Source organism: Triturus cristatus, chromosome 4_1 (genome assembly GCF_964204655.1).
Source record: "Triturus cristatus chromosome 4_1, aTriCri1.1, whole genome shotgun sequence".
Lineage (NCBI taxonomy): Eukaryota > Metazoa > Chordata > Amphibia > Caudata > Salamandridae > Triturus > Triturus cristatus.
In genome coordinates, this window is record NC_140585.1 from 545,451,042 (window position 1) to 545,467,320 (window position 16,279).

Below are 16,279 nucleotides of genomic sequence, written 5' to 3' on the forward strand. Positions count from 1 at the left end.
TCCAAATACTACTCATGCATTCATTGTAAACAATCATGCATTACTTATGTACTCATTCTAACATCCATGCACCACTAATGCACTCATTCAATCATCCACGCAGCACTCATTCAGACATCGATACATTACTCATGCAATCATGCATGCACCACTCATGCACTCATTCTAACATACATGCACCACTCATGCACTCAATCAATCAACCATGCAGCAGTCAGACACTCATTCAATCATTCAAACGCCACTCATGCACTCATTCAATCATCCATCCACCACTCATGCAATCATCCATGCACTACTCATGCACTCAATCACCCAAGCAGCACTCGTACACACATCCAATTATCCATACATGACTCATTCTAACATCCATACACCAGTCATGCACATGCTATTATCCATGTACCACTCGTGCATTGATTCAAGGATCCATACACCACTCATGGATTCATTCAATCATCCATGTACCACTCATGCAGTCATTCTAACATCCGCAAACAACTCACACACTCATTCTAACATCCATGCATTACTCATGTACTGATTGAACTATTGATACACCGCTCATGTACTCATTCTAACATCCATTCACCCCTCATGCACTCATTCAATCATCCATGCACCTCTCATGTACTCATTCAATTACCCATATACAACTGATGCACTCATTCTATCATCCATACAGCACTCATTCAATCATCCATCCACCACTCATGCGCTTATTTAATCATCCATGCAGCACTCATGTACTCATTCTAACATCCATACACCAGTTATTCAATCATTCATAGACCTTTCATGCACTTACTGAAACATTCATGCACCACTCATGCACTCATTCAATCATCCTTGTAGCACTCACGCACTCATTCAATCATCGATACGCCACTCATGCAATCATGTATGCACCACTCAAACTGTCATTCTCTTATCCATGCACTTATTATAACATTCATGCACCACTTGTGCACTCATTGTAACATGCATGCATCACACATACACTCATTCTAATATCCATGCACTAGTCATGAACTCATTCAAACATCCAAACCCACTTATGCAACCATTCATACACCACTCATGCAGTCATACGAATATCCATGCACCACTCATGAGCTGATTCTAACATCCATGCACAAGTCATTTACTCATTTAGTCATCCACGTACCACTCATGCACTCATTGTAACATCCATACACCACTCATATACTCATTCAATCATGCATGCACCACTCATGCAAAGATTCATGCTGCAATCATACAGTCATGCAAACATCCATGCAGCACTCCTGCACTCATTTCAATATGCATGGACCACTCATGCACACATTGAAATATCAATGTAGTACTCATACACTCATTCAATGCTCCATACACCACTCAGGCACTCATTCTAACATCCATGCACTACTCAATCATCCAGGCATCAGTATACACTCATTCAACCACGCATGCACCTCTCATGCACTCATTTAATTATCCATCCACTTCTAATGTACTCATTATAACACCCATGCACCACTCATGCACTTGTTCTAACGTTTATATACCACTCATGCACTCTTTCTAACATCCATGCATCAGTCATGCACTCATTCTATCATCCATGCACCTCTCATGCACTTATTCTAGCATCCATTCAGCACTCATGCAGCTACTAATAAAGTGACAGACACACCTATAAAACCACTCCTGCTTATATACATACACACATACTTATTTATTTAATATTTATTTATTAGAAAGTTTTATAAATCGCAAACATGACCCTTGTGGGTATCAGAGCACTGTACACATGGCGCAAGCATGAGTAAACTCCGTACAATAGAGGTCAGCATAGTGACACCAAAAGGAGTATACAATCAAGATCAAGGACCAGGTAGTGGACCACCCTACATTCATTTCTCCTCGGGTGTAAAATATTTCCTGTAACATTTAGCAAAACAAGCAAGAGTGCCCTTGACACAACATAGTAAAATAATTGACAACACTGTAGGGTGAGGACTCTAGTAAAATAACAATTAACCATCAAACATGAAATAAATGGCGAACACTACGTTGGGAAAAATGTTAGGACTGTAAAAAAGGTTACATGCAAAAGAGAAACGATGATGCAGTTAATGATCATTCAGAAAAATCAATTTGGCTTGTTTTTTTAATAGGCAGTGGAAGGATTGGTTCTAATCTCAGTAGGAAGAGCATTCCAAATTCTAGGTGTAAGACCAGAGAAAGCAATTTGGGAGGTTTCAAGAGAAGTGAGGACATATTTCTTAAGTTCCGAGTTGAGCCAGAGAGAACGAGCTATTTTAAAACGAATCCTCACTTCAATAGACAGCCAGTTAAGCTGCACAAGGACCGGTGTAATGTGATCGTGTTTATTAGAGCCTGTGATGAGCCTGGCCGATGGATTGACAGTGGCTCTGAGGGGGGCCATGGTCACTTTAAGCCGCCCTGTAATAGTCACCAGACCATAATCGAGACGTTAGATCACCTGGGATTGTACTGCCGGTTGTATGTCTTTGGTTGGAAGGGAAGGTTTGATTTTCTTGAGGGTGTTAAGATGAAAGTTGGCACCCCTTATAGTGGCACTGATGTGAGCTTGCATATTAAGTAGTTTGTCCAAGGTAATGCCTAGCGATTTAGCGTAGTCAACCACGTGTGGGATGCAGTTAAGGGCTATGAGTTGCTTTAGCCAGTCCAGGTGGGGAGCAGAGTGATTGTGGGGGGAAATCAGCAGGAATTCAGTTTTGAGGGTAGTCAATAAAAGATGGTTCTGGGCTAACCATTGTTGAGTTTGCGAAAGAGCCTCATTTAAAATTTTAATGTCATATAGAGAGGAGATCTTCAAGTAAAGTTGCGTGTCATCCGCATACATGTGGTAGAATGTTAGACTGGTTTAGAATGACAGTGAGTGGCTCCATAAAAAGGTTGAAGAGCATGGGTGAGAGTGCGGGTCCCTGTGGAACTCCAATCCTGACTTGACTACTGGGAGCAAAGGACTGGTTGAGTTTAACCCTTTGAGTGCGGTTGTATAAGATAGAGGTAAACCACTTTAGGACCGGCCCCTTTAAACCCATCCTCCGTTGTAGAAGATTAATCAAGGTGTCATGTTTGATGGTGTCAAAAGCAGAAGACAGGTCCAGAAGGATCAGAATGCTACGAAGTCACCCACCTGAACTCCGGTGTGTTCCTTCTTCAATGCTGCTGGTTCTCCAATCCCCCCGAAACCAGCCAGAGCCGCAAGGTCAATTAAAACTTGTGACTCTGTCTGACTCCCAGGGGAAGGGGGAAATGGGAATGAGAGAAACATTGGAAACTGGAGCCTGGTTTCTGGAATGGTGCCAATCTTATCTCTCTCAGGAATGGGAAAACTCAAGCTGCCGGAAATCTGGACTTTTCTAGAATTACAAGCATAAAGATCAATAACTTTCCGTGTTATTTTTTAGTGCTACTTTCAATAAACGTCTGTGCAGTAAACATACCATTAAGACAAGGAGTCCAACTCTTTCCAATAGTGCTTAAGTATAATCAATTATTTGGTGAGCCTTGTATTGACCTTCACAAAACATAAACATGTGAACATTATGTTACTTTCAAGACCTTCAGTTTAGTTATAACCATCTATTTAAAAAGAAATAACATGGCATACCTGGCCAGCTTTGAGTTGTTACTTCTAAAAGGGATTCATAAAAGAAAAGGAAAAAAAATAACACAGAAATATACTCTAAGTTACACAACAATACTTTTGTGTACTTGGATTTCTTGAGTTTTTCAATAAAGTTCTCTTGGCAATTGTTATGCAGTTTTTTCATTAAGGTAAATAGTCTTAGTTTTTTCCTCTGGCTTTTAAATGAGTTAAAAGCACTCAAAACGTAAGTTTGGCCCAAACGAATTAAAAGAGATCTCTTACCGTCCATTGGCGGTATTCTATTGTATTAACGTGTCTTTTTTACGGAGGTTGCCAAGCAACGAGGTGTAGATCGGGTGGGGATGTCCTTGCGCCGGAAGAACTGCCTGCGGAATATCTTCCCTCGATAAACCGGAAGAAATACTGGAGAGGCCGGATGGGAGACGCCAGGCGAATCGAAGAAGCCAGCCGGAAACCTCCAACAGGAATCAGCATCGGAATCAGGAGAGGAGGGAATCCGGGTGAGAGATTCCGGGAGGACGTTAAAGTTGGCCGGGAAACCTTCAATCCGGGACGTAGAGATCTGAAAGGGAAATCTTGAAGGGGAAGCCGGAAAAGAAATCCTGGAGCGGAGTCTGGTAGGCACATCTCTCGGGAAGCGAAGCGCTGGAGATGTGACGGGTGGGGTTTAAATACCTGCTGGGTCTTGGTTCACACGAGGCTGTTCTCACGTGTTCACGTTTCTCAATGAAACGGTTTGCATGTGTTTCTTTAAACGTGAAGTGGCTGTTCTCACGTGTTCACGTTTCTCAAACAAAATAGTTTGCACATGTTTCTTAAAACGTGAAGTTCCTGCTGTTTGATGATTTCCAATCTATTACCAAAAAGTCTCAAGCCTCAAAGAAGCATTGGTAAAGAAACAAAATAACTGTCAGCGTTTTGCAACATTATTAGTCACAAAGAATCAAACATTTTTTGCACAGAATGTTTTTCAAGTAAATACATGACTTCTACAATATACGGTAGTCTTGAACTACGTTGAAGCCACCAGGAAACAATTTGATTAGCTTCTTGCTACTACATTTAGGGTTTTCGCAACACAGAAGACAAGTGACATTATGATCAAGGGATTTTACAGCGTCATCCACAATGTGCCTAAGTGCAGTTTCGGTCCTGGGCTACATTATCCTACTATTATCCTGAGGCACATGGAAATTTGGGGTCTGCGGATGAGGGAGCAGACTGCCTGAGGCAGGGCCGATAATCGGAACCGCTTTTCAGCCGTGATCTGCTGGTGGAGAGAGCGGATTGCCCTGCGCTCGGACGGGGCGCCGCGAGGTGTTGCGGAAGCGTGGGCTGTGAGAGAGGACCCGGACGATGACGGTGCCTGGCGGCTTGGAACCTGTCCTGGCCTGGTGTGCAGACGACACGCCGCTGCAACGAGCTCCGGTAGGAGTAGCCGGTGGCGAACTGTGGAGTTCTTCCAGTATCGCGGGAGGAGATCGGAGGAGACTGCGCGTCTGGGGCACTGCAGCTACGGGAGCCCGGGGATGCGATGCGGCCTACCTCGATGACGGACTTGGCGGCCCGCCGGAGAGGCTAGCGAAGGTGACAGAGAACGGCCCACACATGGTGTGTGACTCAACGGTATACTCCTGAGGCATGTGGGATACCTGCAGCATGGAAGAGGAGTCCTTGAAGTGCTGCGCGCCACGGGTTGGGATCCCTGGCTGGGGAGGACGCCATACGTGGGACCTAGCTGCACCCTACTGCCTCTACCTCGCACAGTAGGTGAGCTGTGGGACAGTGTGACTCGGCTTCTGAGACCTCTCTGGTGCTTGATGCGGATATAGGACCGGCCCGGGCTGGGGTTGCATGGACGCCGAGCACAAAGGAGCTGTGATGTATAGGGACCGCGGACACCTGAAATACTGTGTGGCTGTGAGACTGATATAAGGTGGCGACTGGGTCTTCTGGCTGCGGGCACACGAGCGAGGCATTGGGGTGCCAGGCAAAGCCGCCTGTTGTTGTGTGCTACCTCGCCTTCCCCCGTGATGGGGCACAATAGGGGAAAACAGCAGGAGCAAGGGGGTGGCTCTGAGCCCATACCGGACACCGCGGAACACACGGATGGCACGCCGCCGCTCAGCTGCATCCCGCCTACTGCCCTGACTGAGCCGGGGCACAAGCTGGACCTCATCTTATTAGAAGTACGGGAGTCCAGGAAAGCCATCGATCTCCAGATTGGGACCCTAACGAAAGGCCTTACCCTGCTCCGGGCGGATCATGTGAAGCTTGCGGATAGGGTGAAGGACAATACCGCGACATTGGAGGAGCTAACACCCCGCCAGACGAAGAGTGAGGCGCACATTCAACAGCTGCAGGATCAGGTAGCCACCTTGATGGAACGTGTTGAAGAACCAGAACCTTTTGGACCTGGCGGCGCAGGGTACGCCCTCCGTCTTCTGGGTTCACCTGCTTCGATACACAGAGACACGTGACACTCTGTCGGCGTTAGAAGATTGGATTTATTTAGCTGCAGATAGTACAGTTATCCTAGAAGTACACAAAGTATGTTCTCAGGAGACTGCCACTTCACTCTGTGGCGCATCAGATTAAATACTATACAATACAGAATTATTAACAAAACACACGCCCCAAGCAAAGAAGAAAAAAGCCAATAGGGTAAGTGGAAAACAAAGCAGAACCAGTGAGAAGGGTTCGAAAACAAAAAGATCCGATGACTCGAAGAGTCCTCTCCTCCAACTGTGTTTGTCATCCCACCCCCAAACTAATACATTAACAGAATACAACTGACTTGCAGGTGGTGAGATACGTTTGTGTGTATTGGAGGACAGGCATGACACAAGAGAATGCTAGCAGGAGACAGTGAAGGCCAGTCGATAAGATATGATCGGGAAAGAATGGTGTGAGCCTACGGATAGTTGAAACAGGGATTAGAAAAGCCAGACACGGATTAGTGTACTCTGCTAGTTCAAACATCAGCTTCACAAACAAGGCCGGGGACGGATTTAGTCACCAAGCTACGGGAAAAAGCAGAATAGACTTTGTTCGTCGTGCTGCCTGAGTGATGGCAACACAAGATGGCGGCGGGTTACAAAATGGCGGGTCGATTCGATCGTGATCGAAAATCGAAGTTCCTCAGACCCTCCTTTTGCCAGAACTCAGGCAAGATAGACTCACGTTAATCTGAGTCCACATCAATAGCCATGAGATCATCAAGCTGTTGTTGTAGCATCATCCTTATGTTTTCTGCTACTTGAGGTTTGGGTCTTAAAATGCACATAGTGGCACAAAGATCACAGATAGCGGGACCACAGTGCATACAAAGGCAACAGGAAAATATGATTGTCAGGATTACTCCAAGGAATGTCAATACTTTCCAACCCCATTTGGACAGTAGTCCCCAAAACCATTCCGTTAATGACCACTCTCCTTCGTCCTGATGAATAGACTTGGAGATTATATGCAACTTGGAAATAGCTTGGTATACTGTCGGAGCGTCATTAGGAATGAAAATACAACAGCTTGACCCGATCAATTTACATACTCCACCACGATCGGCAAGAATAAAGTCTAAGGCAACTCGGTTTTGCAAGGTCATAAGACGATCCGCCTGTAGTTCCGCCGTGATATTACTCAAGGCTCCTACAGTGATGACTATTGTAGTTTCTACAACACGGACCAGTTGCCTTATATTTCTGCTGTTGGCCATTGGACCCCAGAAGGGAAGAAAACCTTTAAGGAAATCTCCTCCTTCTTGTCCCGCAGTGTCTTTTGAGTCAATGATTCCTCGGCTGAGACGGGTTCGGTGATAATTGGCAGAAGCAGTGTAAGTAGGGGGAAGAAGGAAAGCTATGTAGCAGGTACCAGAGAAACCCGTTGGCAACCAGGTATAAGCTCTATCATGACAAATGAAATAGGTGCTTTGAGACGGTACTAGAGGAGGTGAGTTCAGAGAGGAATAAATGTATGTGTAGGAACAGTTACTTTTTGGTGCAGTGTCAGAAGAGCGTTCGTTTATTTTTAAACAGAAATTACCTTGATGCGGTACAGTCCAGATTGGTGAGGATTTCTCTTTTCCCATTTTATTATTAAGACTCGACATGTATTGGGTGACGTTCCAATTGGTGTAGGCTTTTCTTTCATCAATAGAAATCTTGCTATTCTCCATGATTTTAGCCATAACTACCATACCCTTAATCAAAGAACTATGACTAAAATCCGGATAATTAATTTGTGAAGCAACAGACCGTCTGAATTTACTGTGATATGCATTTGAGAAAATAACAAAAAATGCCCAAGCAGAACCCTCGTAGGAGAAAGGAAGAACTAGAAATGGTATTCCCTTTTCAGTAGTATGCGGCATAAGACAACATACCCAACAATCAGTTGTGTTAACTACTAATTGATGCTGGTGTAATAGTTGAACTAAAGAATTGTTGTAATACTCGGTTCTTCTGACAAGTTCATGTGAAGGGAAAGTATGGAAAAGGTGTGGAGAGATAGTAGAAGAAGGCAAAGAAAAGGAAGGGGAGGTGTTTCTTGGCTGCAAAACATAAACTATCCAACCAATAACCGCCAAAGCAATACATAATGATATTAAAATACATAGAGTTATACTGTAACGACTGTATAATATTTTACAAGATGCTTTCTTTAGTTCATTTCTTCTCTCTTCATTATTTGGTGTAGTTTCCATTTTCACTAGTGGATGCTCACGGCAATCTTCCTCAATCACTAAAGTCACGATGCTCAACCGTCCTATGACACTGAAAGATCCTGCAGACCTATTGTCACTACTCAGGTCGTGACCTAGACTCCTACCGTGACCCTGCAACCTAAACAGAACACTACACAAGGAGAAGAAAATCTCAAATGTTCTTTTGTCGGGGTGGAAGATGGTAGCGCTCTTTCCCTAGAACACTCTGATCTTGAAACAATGTTCTTGGTTCAGTCGTATTTAAGCGACGATGCAATGGAATCGCTTCCTGTAAAATGTCGTCGTCCTCTTTCTCAGACAATGTCCCATTCAGGTGTGCATCGCTAAAGGGTACGAATCGTGGAACTGTTTCACCTTCGCAGTCACCAACCCCTCTGCGAACCCACTGATCGAAAGGCAAGGGCAAAGGTACTTTCTTGCAGTGCACACCGTGAATCCAATTTTTCTTTCCTTCAACTTTAACTGCTGTCCTCGTTGTGAGAAGGACCATTCGGGGCTCCCGCCATCTGGGCTCCAAATTCTTCTTCTTCTGAAAATTACGAATGCAGACCCAGTCACCTGGACGGATGGAGTGACCTGGATCTGTGGAAGCCTCCGGTAAAGCACTCTGAACCTGTCGATGAAGGACATGCAATTTAGTTGTAAGGTCATGCAAATAGTCAATTAACATTGGGTAGGGCAAATCTGAGAACTTTTTAGGACGAGGTATTCCCCATATGTTGGCCGGACGGCCAAACACCACTTCGTAAGGGCTAAGTCCCAGACGTGAGTGTACTGCAGTTCTGGTGGATAGCAAAGCTAACGGCAAAGCATCAGGCCAATTAAGTCCCGTACTTGCTTGAATTTTCGCTAACTTTAGTTTCAATGTCCCATTGTAACATTCTACTAAACCTGCTGATTGGGGATGATTTGCCGCATGGAACTTTTGCTTGATTCCAAGACCTGCACAAACTTTCTGCATGACTTGGCCAACAAATTCACTCCCATTGTCACTCCAGACAATGCGCGGCAATCCAAATCTGGGAAAGAACTCTTTCAGAAGGATTTTGGCTGTGGATAAAGCTGTGTTGTCTTTCAAAGGGTATGCTTCTATCCATCTTGAAAAGGCACATACTACCACCAGAACATATTTGAGGTTGTTGCATCGATCCATGTGAATGTAATCGATTTGCAACACTTCAAATGGGTATGTCGGAGGAGCAAAGTGACCTGCTGGAGTGGGGGTTCCCTTTCCTGGATTATACATCAGACAAACAATACAATGCTTTACTACGTTGTCTGCACATTTTGGGATACTTTAATTTTGCCAAACTGGAGCTAGGAGTTTACAAATGCCTTTTGCGCTAGGGTGAGCTGGACCATGAGCCATAGTAACCACTGGGAGTACATAAGCATCCGGTAACAACCAACGTTGATGTTCGGATAATTCTACCCAACAACCCATCTCATCTAACATTTCCGTACTTTCTCTCCACTTGCTTATCTCTCTTTCTGTAGCCTCTTTCTGAATCGTTTTCACGCTTTCCACTGTATTCTCACACATTCCTCTCTCTCTGACCCAATTCGCAGGACCTGCCATATACATTCGACTCGTTGAATCTCTCGCTGTTTTCTTTGCTGTTTCATCAGCAAATGCATTTCCTCGTCCAACATCATCCGTTATCTTCTAGTGAGCACTACACTTCACTATCGCTATTTGGACAGGTAAAGCAAGTGACTCAAGGAGATCAGTCACTAACTGACCATGCTGTATCTTAGTGCCATGTGAAGTTAAGAAACCCCTCTCTCTCAAGAGACGTCCAAACTTGAACGCCACACCAAAGGCATACTGACTGTCAGTGTACACGTTCACTCTTTTCTCTTTTGATAACACACAAGCTCTCGTCAGTGCTGCCAACTCTGCTGCTTGCGCTGAATTGTGTCTAATGCGCGCAGTTTCCACAATCGTATGTAAGGTAGTTACAGCATAGGCTGAAACCGTATCTCTGTTAGGCATCTTAAAACAAGAACCATCTACCCATAGAGTCCCATCTGGATTCTCTAACGGTGTGTCTCTCAAATCAATCCTTCCTTTTGTTTCTTCCTCAGTACGAAAGAAACAGTCATGCTGATCCTCAACACTCTCATCATTTGGAAGGGGCAATAAAGTAGCTGGATTCAGAGTATTGCATCGTTTGATGTGTACGTGACTAGCCAATAGCGTCAGCTCGTAACCAGTTAAACGTGCACTCGTGAGATGCTGTGTCTTCGTTCTGTTTAGTAAGGTATCCACTGCATGCGGCACAATGACAATAAGAGTGTTGTCTAACACTATCCCAGCAGACTGTCGGATAGAAATCGCTACGGCTGCTGTGGCTTTGAGACAACTAGGCAATGCTTTTGCTACGGGATCTAACATAGCCGAAAAATAAGCACATGGCCGCTGTTTATCTCCAAATTGCTGTGTCAAGACTGATAATGCACAACCTTCTTTCTCGTGAACATACAGCGTAAAAGGCTTAGTGTCATCTGGGGTACCCAGTACAGGAGCAGAACACAGAGCAGTGCGTAAATCAGTGAAACTCTTTTGGCACTCGTCAGTCCAAGGAAGGGGCTGAGGCGTATCTTTTAAGGTGAGTGCCAACAAAGGTTTAGCAATCAAAGAGAAGTTAGGGATCCACTGTCTACAATAAGAAGTGATTCCCAGAAAAGCACGTACTTCCCTTTGTGTGGATGGCACAGACATTCGCGCAATCTCCTGAATTCGTTCTGGTGTCAATCGTCGTCCCTCCTTTGATAGGAGATGACCCAAGTAGGTAACCTCTTGACAAACATACTGTAGTATGGAAGGAGGGGGCGTGGCCAACTGGCGAACATGGCGGCCGCAAGTCCTTGAGGCTCCGGCCGTTACCCCCGCTTCATCCTGCCAGTTATCCTGGGAAGCGGGCAGCCCTGACCCAAATAGCGCTGGTCGGGTGCAGGACGACGGCGGGGACACCCCCTGAAGTCCGGGAGCTGTGAGGTGATCGCTCCTGGCCGCAATCCGCGAGGCAGCCTACGAGGCGGAGCTGCTCGCTAGCGGCGGCCGCCGGCTTGAGGGCGTGTCCGGAGAGCGGAGGACGGAGAGCGCGGTGCTCAGTGAGGCCCTGAGCGAATGCGGCGGGGGCTTCCCATCGGAGACTGCGGGGCGCCTGATGCGCTGAGGCGCGGAGGAGTGGAGGCGGTGGCCTGGGCTGCGCCGCGCGGCCCGTGAGGACACCGAGGACGACGGCAGGCGGAGTTGTGCCCTGGGAGAGCTAGCCTGGGCGGCCCGAGTGCGGTGCGGCCTGCGGAGGACACGGAACAGGGTGCCCTGGGTCGCTGCGGGCCCTGAGGAGGCGGCGATTGCTGAGACGCCCGACGAACAGTGAGTGGCTGGGGGCTGCGGGGCCCGCGAGGCGGACTGCGCCCTCGCTGTGGGGAGAGCGACGGCCTGTGCTCGCGCCTGGGCAGGTGCGCCCTGAGAGAGGTGAAGCGGAGTGGCAGGCCCACGGCTGCAGGGGCAGAGTGCAACAGCGATCGGACGGCCTGGCAGACCCGGCGGTTGGAGGACGCCTGCTGCCGGGGGCCTGTGGATGGATGTGAGCAGCTGCGGGCGCCGCACTGCGAGGGCCGCCATCTTAGGTGGGCCGGCAGCGAACCCCTGGGAGAGGGTGCTCACCGAGGAGGACAGCAGTGCGGTAGGGGCGCCTCTGGGCGGCTGAGCGAGGCGTGCTGGACGCGGGAGGACCCCCGGCCGTCCCTGGTGGCTGAAACGTCAGACCAGTGCCATTCCGCGTACCCGGGGGCCCAGCAGACAGCCGGCGGGCACCGATCGGGTGTACCCGGCGACGTCGGACGGAGCGCCGGCCTCCGCACAGCCGGAGCCGCAGCAGGGAGCTGAGGGCGCCGGTCGGGCACGCCTGGAGCGGCTAGAGGGTGCAGGTCGGAGGCCTGGCCGGCCGTGGACGGCACCGGTGGGGGGAGCCACGGGGTGCCCCGCTGACTGGCCCACCCCGGTAAGGAGGGCAGTAGAGCGCTGACCAGGGGAGAGGGGCACGACACACTGGCCCAGGAGCCCTGAGGACTTCGGAGTCTGCCGCTTGCCCGCACCGGTGGCCGCACGGAGGGGTGCGCAGTACAGGAGTGGAGCAGCAGCCACCGAGCCGCGTCTGTGACACCGAGATTCGGCCTGCGGATGCCGACGGCCCAACAATACGCGATGGGCCGGCCCTGGGACAAAACACAGCAGGGACAGTCTCGCACAGGGAGCGTGGACACGCAGTCCCGTCCAGGGGGAGACGCGGAGCCACAATCTGCAGCCCTGTCGGCCAAGATGGACATTATGCTCGCGGCGGTGGAGAAACTCGGCGCCAGTCTGGAGCAGACGAGGGAGTCCTTAGAAGTCAGGATCGACAAGGTCACCTCCGACTTCACGCTACTCCATGCAGATCACCGCAAGCTGGCGGAGAAGGTCACGGTCCAGGGCCAGACGCTTCGGGAGCTCCAGCCAATCACCCATAGCCATGGGGCTGCGCTGCAGGATGTGTTGGACAGGGTTAATGCATTGGAAGACCGGGTTGACGAAGCAGAAGGGCGCTCCCGTCGCAATAATGTACGCGTCGTGGGCCTTCCAGAGGGCGTCGAAGGCAGGAACCCGGAGCAGTATATCGAGCGCTGGCTGACGGACCTCTTGCCGCATGGGGCACTATCCCAGCACTTTGTGGTAGAGCGCGCACACAGGGTGCCAGCGCAGCAACCCAAGCCGGGAGCCCGGCCCCGCCCGTTCCTCTTCAAGCTCCTGAACTATCGCGACCGCGATGCGGTCCTGAGGGAAACGCGCAAGTCTGGTGACCCGACGGTTGGCAGTAGCCGTGTCATGTTCTTTCCTGACTACACGGCGGCGGTGCAACGGCGCAGGAGCAACTACCTGGCGGTGAAGAGGCAGCTTCGGGAGCTGGCGCTGCCCTACTCCCTGCTGTTCCCGGCCCGTCTGCGAGTGGTGGCAAAGGAGGGGACCCGCTTCTTCGACTCCCCGGAGGATGTCTGGAACTGGCTGGAGGAGACGGGGCAATGGAAGGGGGAGAGGCCCGCGGGCGCGGCGCCCGATGGCCGCCCGGAGAGAGGGCCCCGGAGGCGTAGGAGACGGGGGGCCCGACAGCAGTTGAGGGTGGGGCTGACAGCGCCTAGCCCGGAGAGGATCAGAGTGGAGCGGCAGGAGGTCCTCGACGCGGTGGCGACTCTGGGGACGCCGCCCGGTGGAGACTGCATGGAGATTGGAGCGTGCAGCGCCCCGGGGACCAGTGGTGCCTCGTCCACGATGATATCGGAGGACCTGGCCTTACCGGTGGTGACCCCACAGACTGCTGATTTGATTATGTGAAGGGACACTGCTACACCGCACTGAGGTGGGCGCCATGCGGGGTGGGTAAGCCCACGCGATTGGCCTGCAACTGGGCAACTGGAGGGGGGACGGGGCCTTGAGGGTGGGAGGGTCCTCCCGTGGGGGGCGCAGGCTTAGCGTGGGGGGTGTCTGGTAGTACAGGACGGCCCGACCGTGGCACGCACCGCTGGATGGTCTAGTGGGGGGTCCCTACTACCGCGTACTAGAGCCCGGGCAGCGCGACAGTTTCATGCTACGATATGCTGCTGCTTTTCCCTTCCCTTAGAGGCGATAGGGGAGGGGGGAGATTGCGCCAGCTAGTCGACACTTTCGCGCGTACCCCATCAGGCACTGTATTGACACATTGCATAGTTAATTAGTTTCTTTGACGTTTGGACGGATGCCCCGTTGGGAATACGCCCCTCTTTGTTCTGTTCTTCACGGCAGTTACACTGTTCACATGGCAGCGCAATTATATGCTCCCCTGGGTTGGATGGCTGGCCCCTCGTCCCCCTCCCCGGGTACAGATGCTCTACCTCCAGCCCGGCTGGTTTTCCTACCTTCACGATGGCGCACACTAATGTTATGACTTGGAACATACGGGGTATGCACACACCGTCCAAGCGCTACTCCATCTTCTCCTACTTACAGCGTCACTCTGTCGGGATCGCTCTCCTGCAGGAGACGCATATGTCAAGGCCAGAACTGGACAGGCTTGCCAAGCGGTGGAGGGGGCACACATTTGGTACCGTTTATTCGGCGCACGCGCGCGGCACATTGATATGGGTGCGAGCAGGGGTCCCCTTCCGATGCGAGGAGGCGGTGGTGGACGGCGAGGGCAGGTACACGCTGGTGCGGGGAAAATTGAACGGGCAGGAGATCTTGCTGGGGTCGATATACGCGCCCAATGTGGATCAGCAGTCCTTCCTGGAACGCCTGACACAAGTCCTGCACCCCTACGCGGGGCTCCCCTGGCTACTGGGAGGGGACTTCAATATGGTGCTAGATGTCCAACTGGACAGATCCTTCCCTCCTCTGCGCGCTGCGGTGGTGGAGTCTAACGCTAGGGCGCTGGGGGACTGGCTTGCGCATTGGGCGCTGCAGGACCTATGGCGCACCCTCCACCCGAGAGACAAGATATACTCTTATTATTCGGCGGTGCACGATCTCCACGTCCGGCTGGACAGGTTGGTGGGCTCGCAGTCGCTACTCCCACTCATAGTCCGCTCTGAGTATCTGGGCCGAACGCACTCCGACCATAACCCCTTGTGGCTCCAGCTTAGCTGGGTGGTGGAGCGGCAGCCGGTGCCCACCTGGCGTCTCCAGCCGAGCGCGCTCGAGGATCCGGAATTTAGATCTTCCCTAGGCACGGCCATTCTGGCATACTTTGAAGCGAATGAAGGGACTGCGAGCGATACGCTGGTGGAGTGGGAAGCCCATAAGGCGACCATTCGCGGCCACTGTCTGGGGGCTACCTGGAACATACGAAGGGGCCTCTCGGACTCTCTGACGCGCCTGGAGAATGACCTCTTACGACATGAGAGGGAGGGAGAGGGAGGGGGTCGGCACTCACACACCCTAGCAGACCTTCGGGAACGGCACGCGGACCTCCTGGAGCGGCTCCGGTGCCACAACTACGCTGCGCACACGGCCAGGACGCATGCTGGGGCGGATAGGGTGGGCCGCCTCCTGGCCTGGCTCATACGGCAGGAGGACCGGCGTGCCCCTATCGGATCGATCCACAGAGCGGATGGCACACTAGTCCACACACAGTGTGAAATACACCGGGCCTTCACTGACCACTACAGGCAGCTGTACACAGCGAGGGGAACTGGCCCCCCGCAGCTTCTTGGGGATTTTCTGGCCTCTGTCCAGCTCCCTGAGGTCACAGCGGCACACAATGAGGACCTCGCCGGACCTCCCTCTCTGGAGGAAATCGGGGAGGCGATCCAATCGATGGCATCTGGGAAGACGCCGGGGCCGGACGGCCTGCCCGCGGAATATTACAAAGCGTACCGCGAGTCCCTGGCGCCAGTGCTGAGAGAGCTCTATAACACAGCACTGGAGGTAGGGTCGCTCCCTCCTTCTATGCGGGAGGCGTTCCTGGTCTCCCTGCCCAAGCCTGACAGGGACCACACGGAGCTAGGCTCCTACCGACCCTTAGCGATGCTGAATGTAGATTATAAAATCCTCGCCAAAGTGCTGGCGGAGCGACTGGCGCCGGTGGTCCCCCACCTGGTGCACACTGACCAAAATGGCTTTGTCCCGGCGCGGTCAACGTCCCTGAACCTCCGGCGATACTTCAGGGTAGCAACTGAGGCAGTGCACAGGTGGCCCAGGGCAGGGTGCCTTATCCTGGACTTAGAGAAGGCATTTGACAGCCTAGAGTGGGGTTACTTAGCCGAGGTGCTGCTGCGATATGGGTTGGACCGGGAATTTCTGCAGATGGTCGACCTGTTATACAGGCGACCCACGGTCCGCGTCCGTCTGGGCCCTCACGTCTCGGAGGCGATACCGGTGGGCCGGG

General features: G+C 51.0%; 1 protein-coding gene and 1 long non-coding RNA gene across 2 annotated transcripts in view; one reads left to right on the top strand and one right to left on the bottom strand.

The window, feature by feature from the left end:
- Positions 1 to 16,279, bottom strand: part of LOC146855203 (glioma pathogenesis-related protein 1-like) — a 1,108,037-nt gene that overhangs the window by 371,459 nt on the left and 720,299 nt on the right. The gene's annotated exons all lie outside the window — the stretch shown is intronic.
- The window catches only part of LOC146855205 (uncharacterized), a 48,354-nt gene continuing 36,154 nt past the window's right edge, over positions 4,080 to 16,279 (top strand). Inside the window, exon 1 of the long non-coding RNA XR_014980804.1 lies at positions 4,080 to 4,266. This is a non-coding gene — a long non-coding RNA (uncharacterized LOC146855205). The remainder of the gene's footprint in view (positions 4,267 to 16,279) is intronic.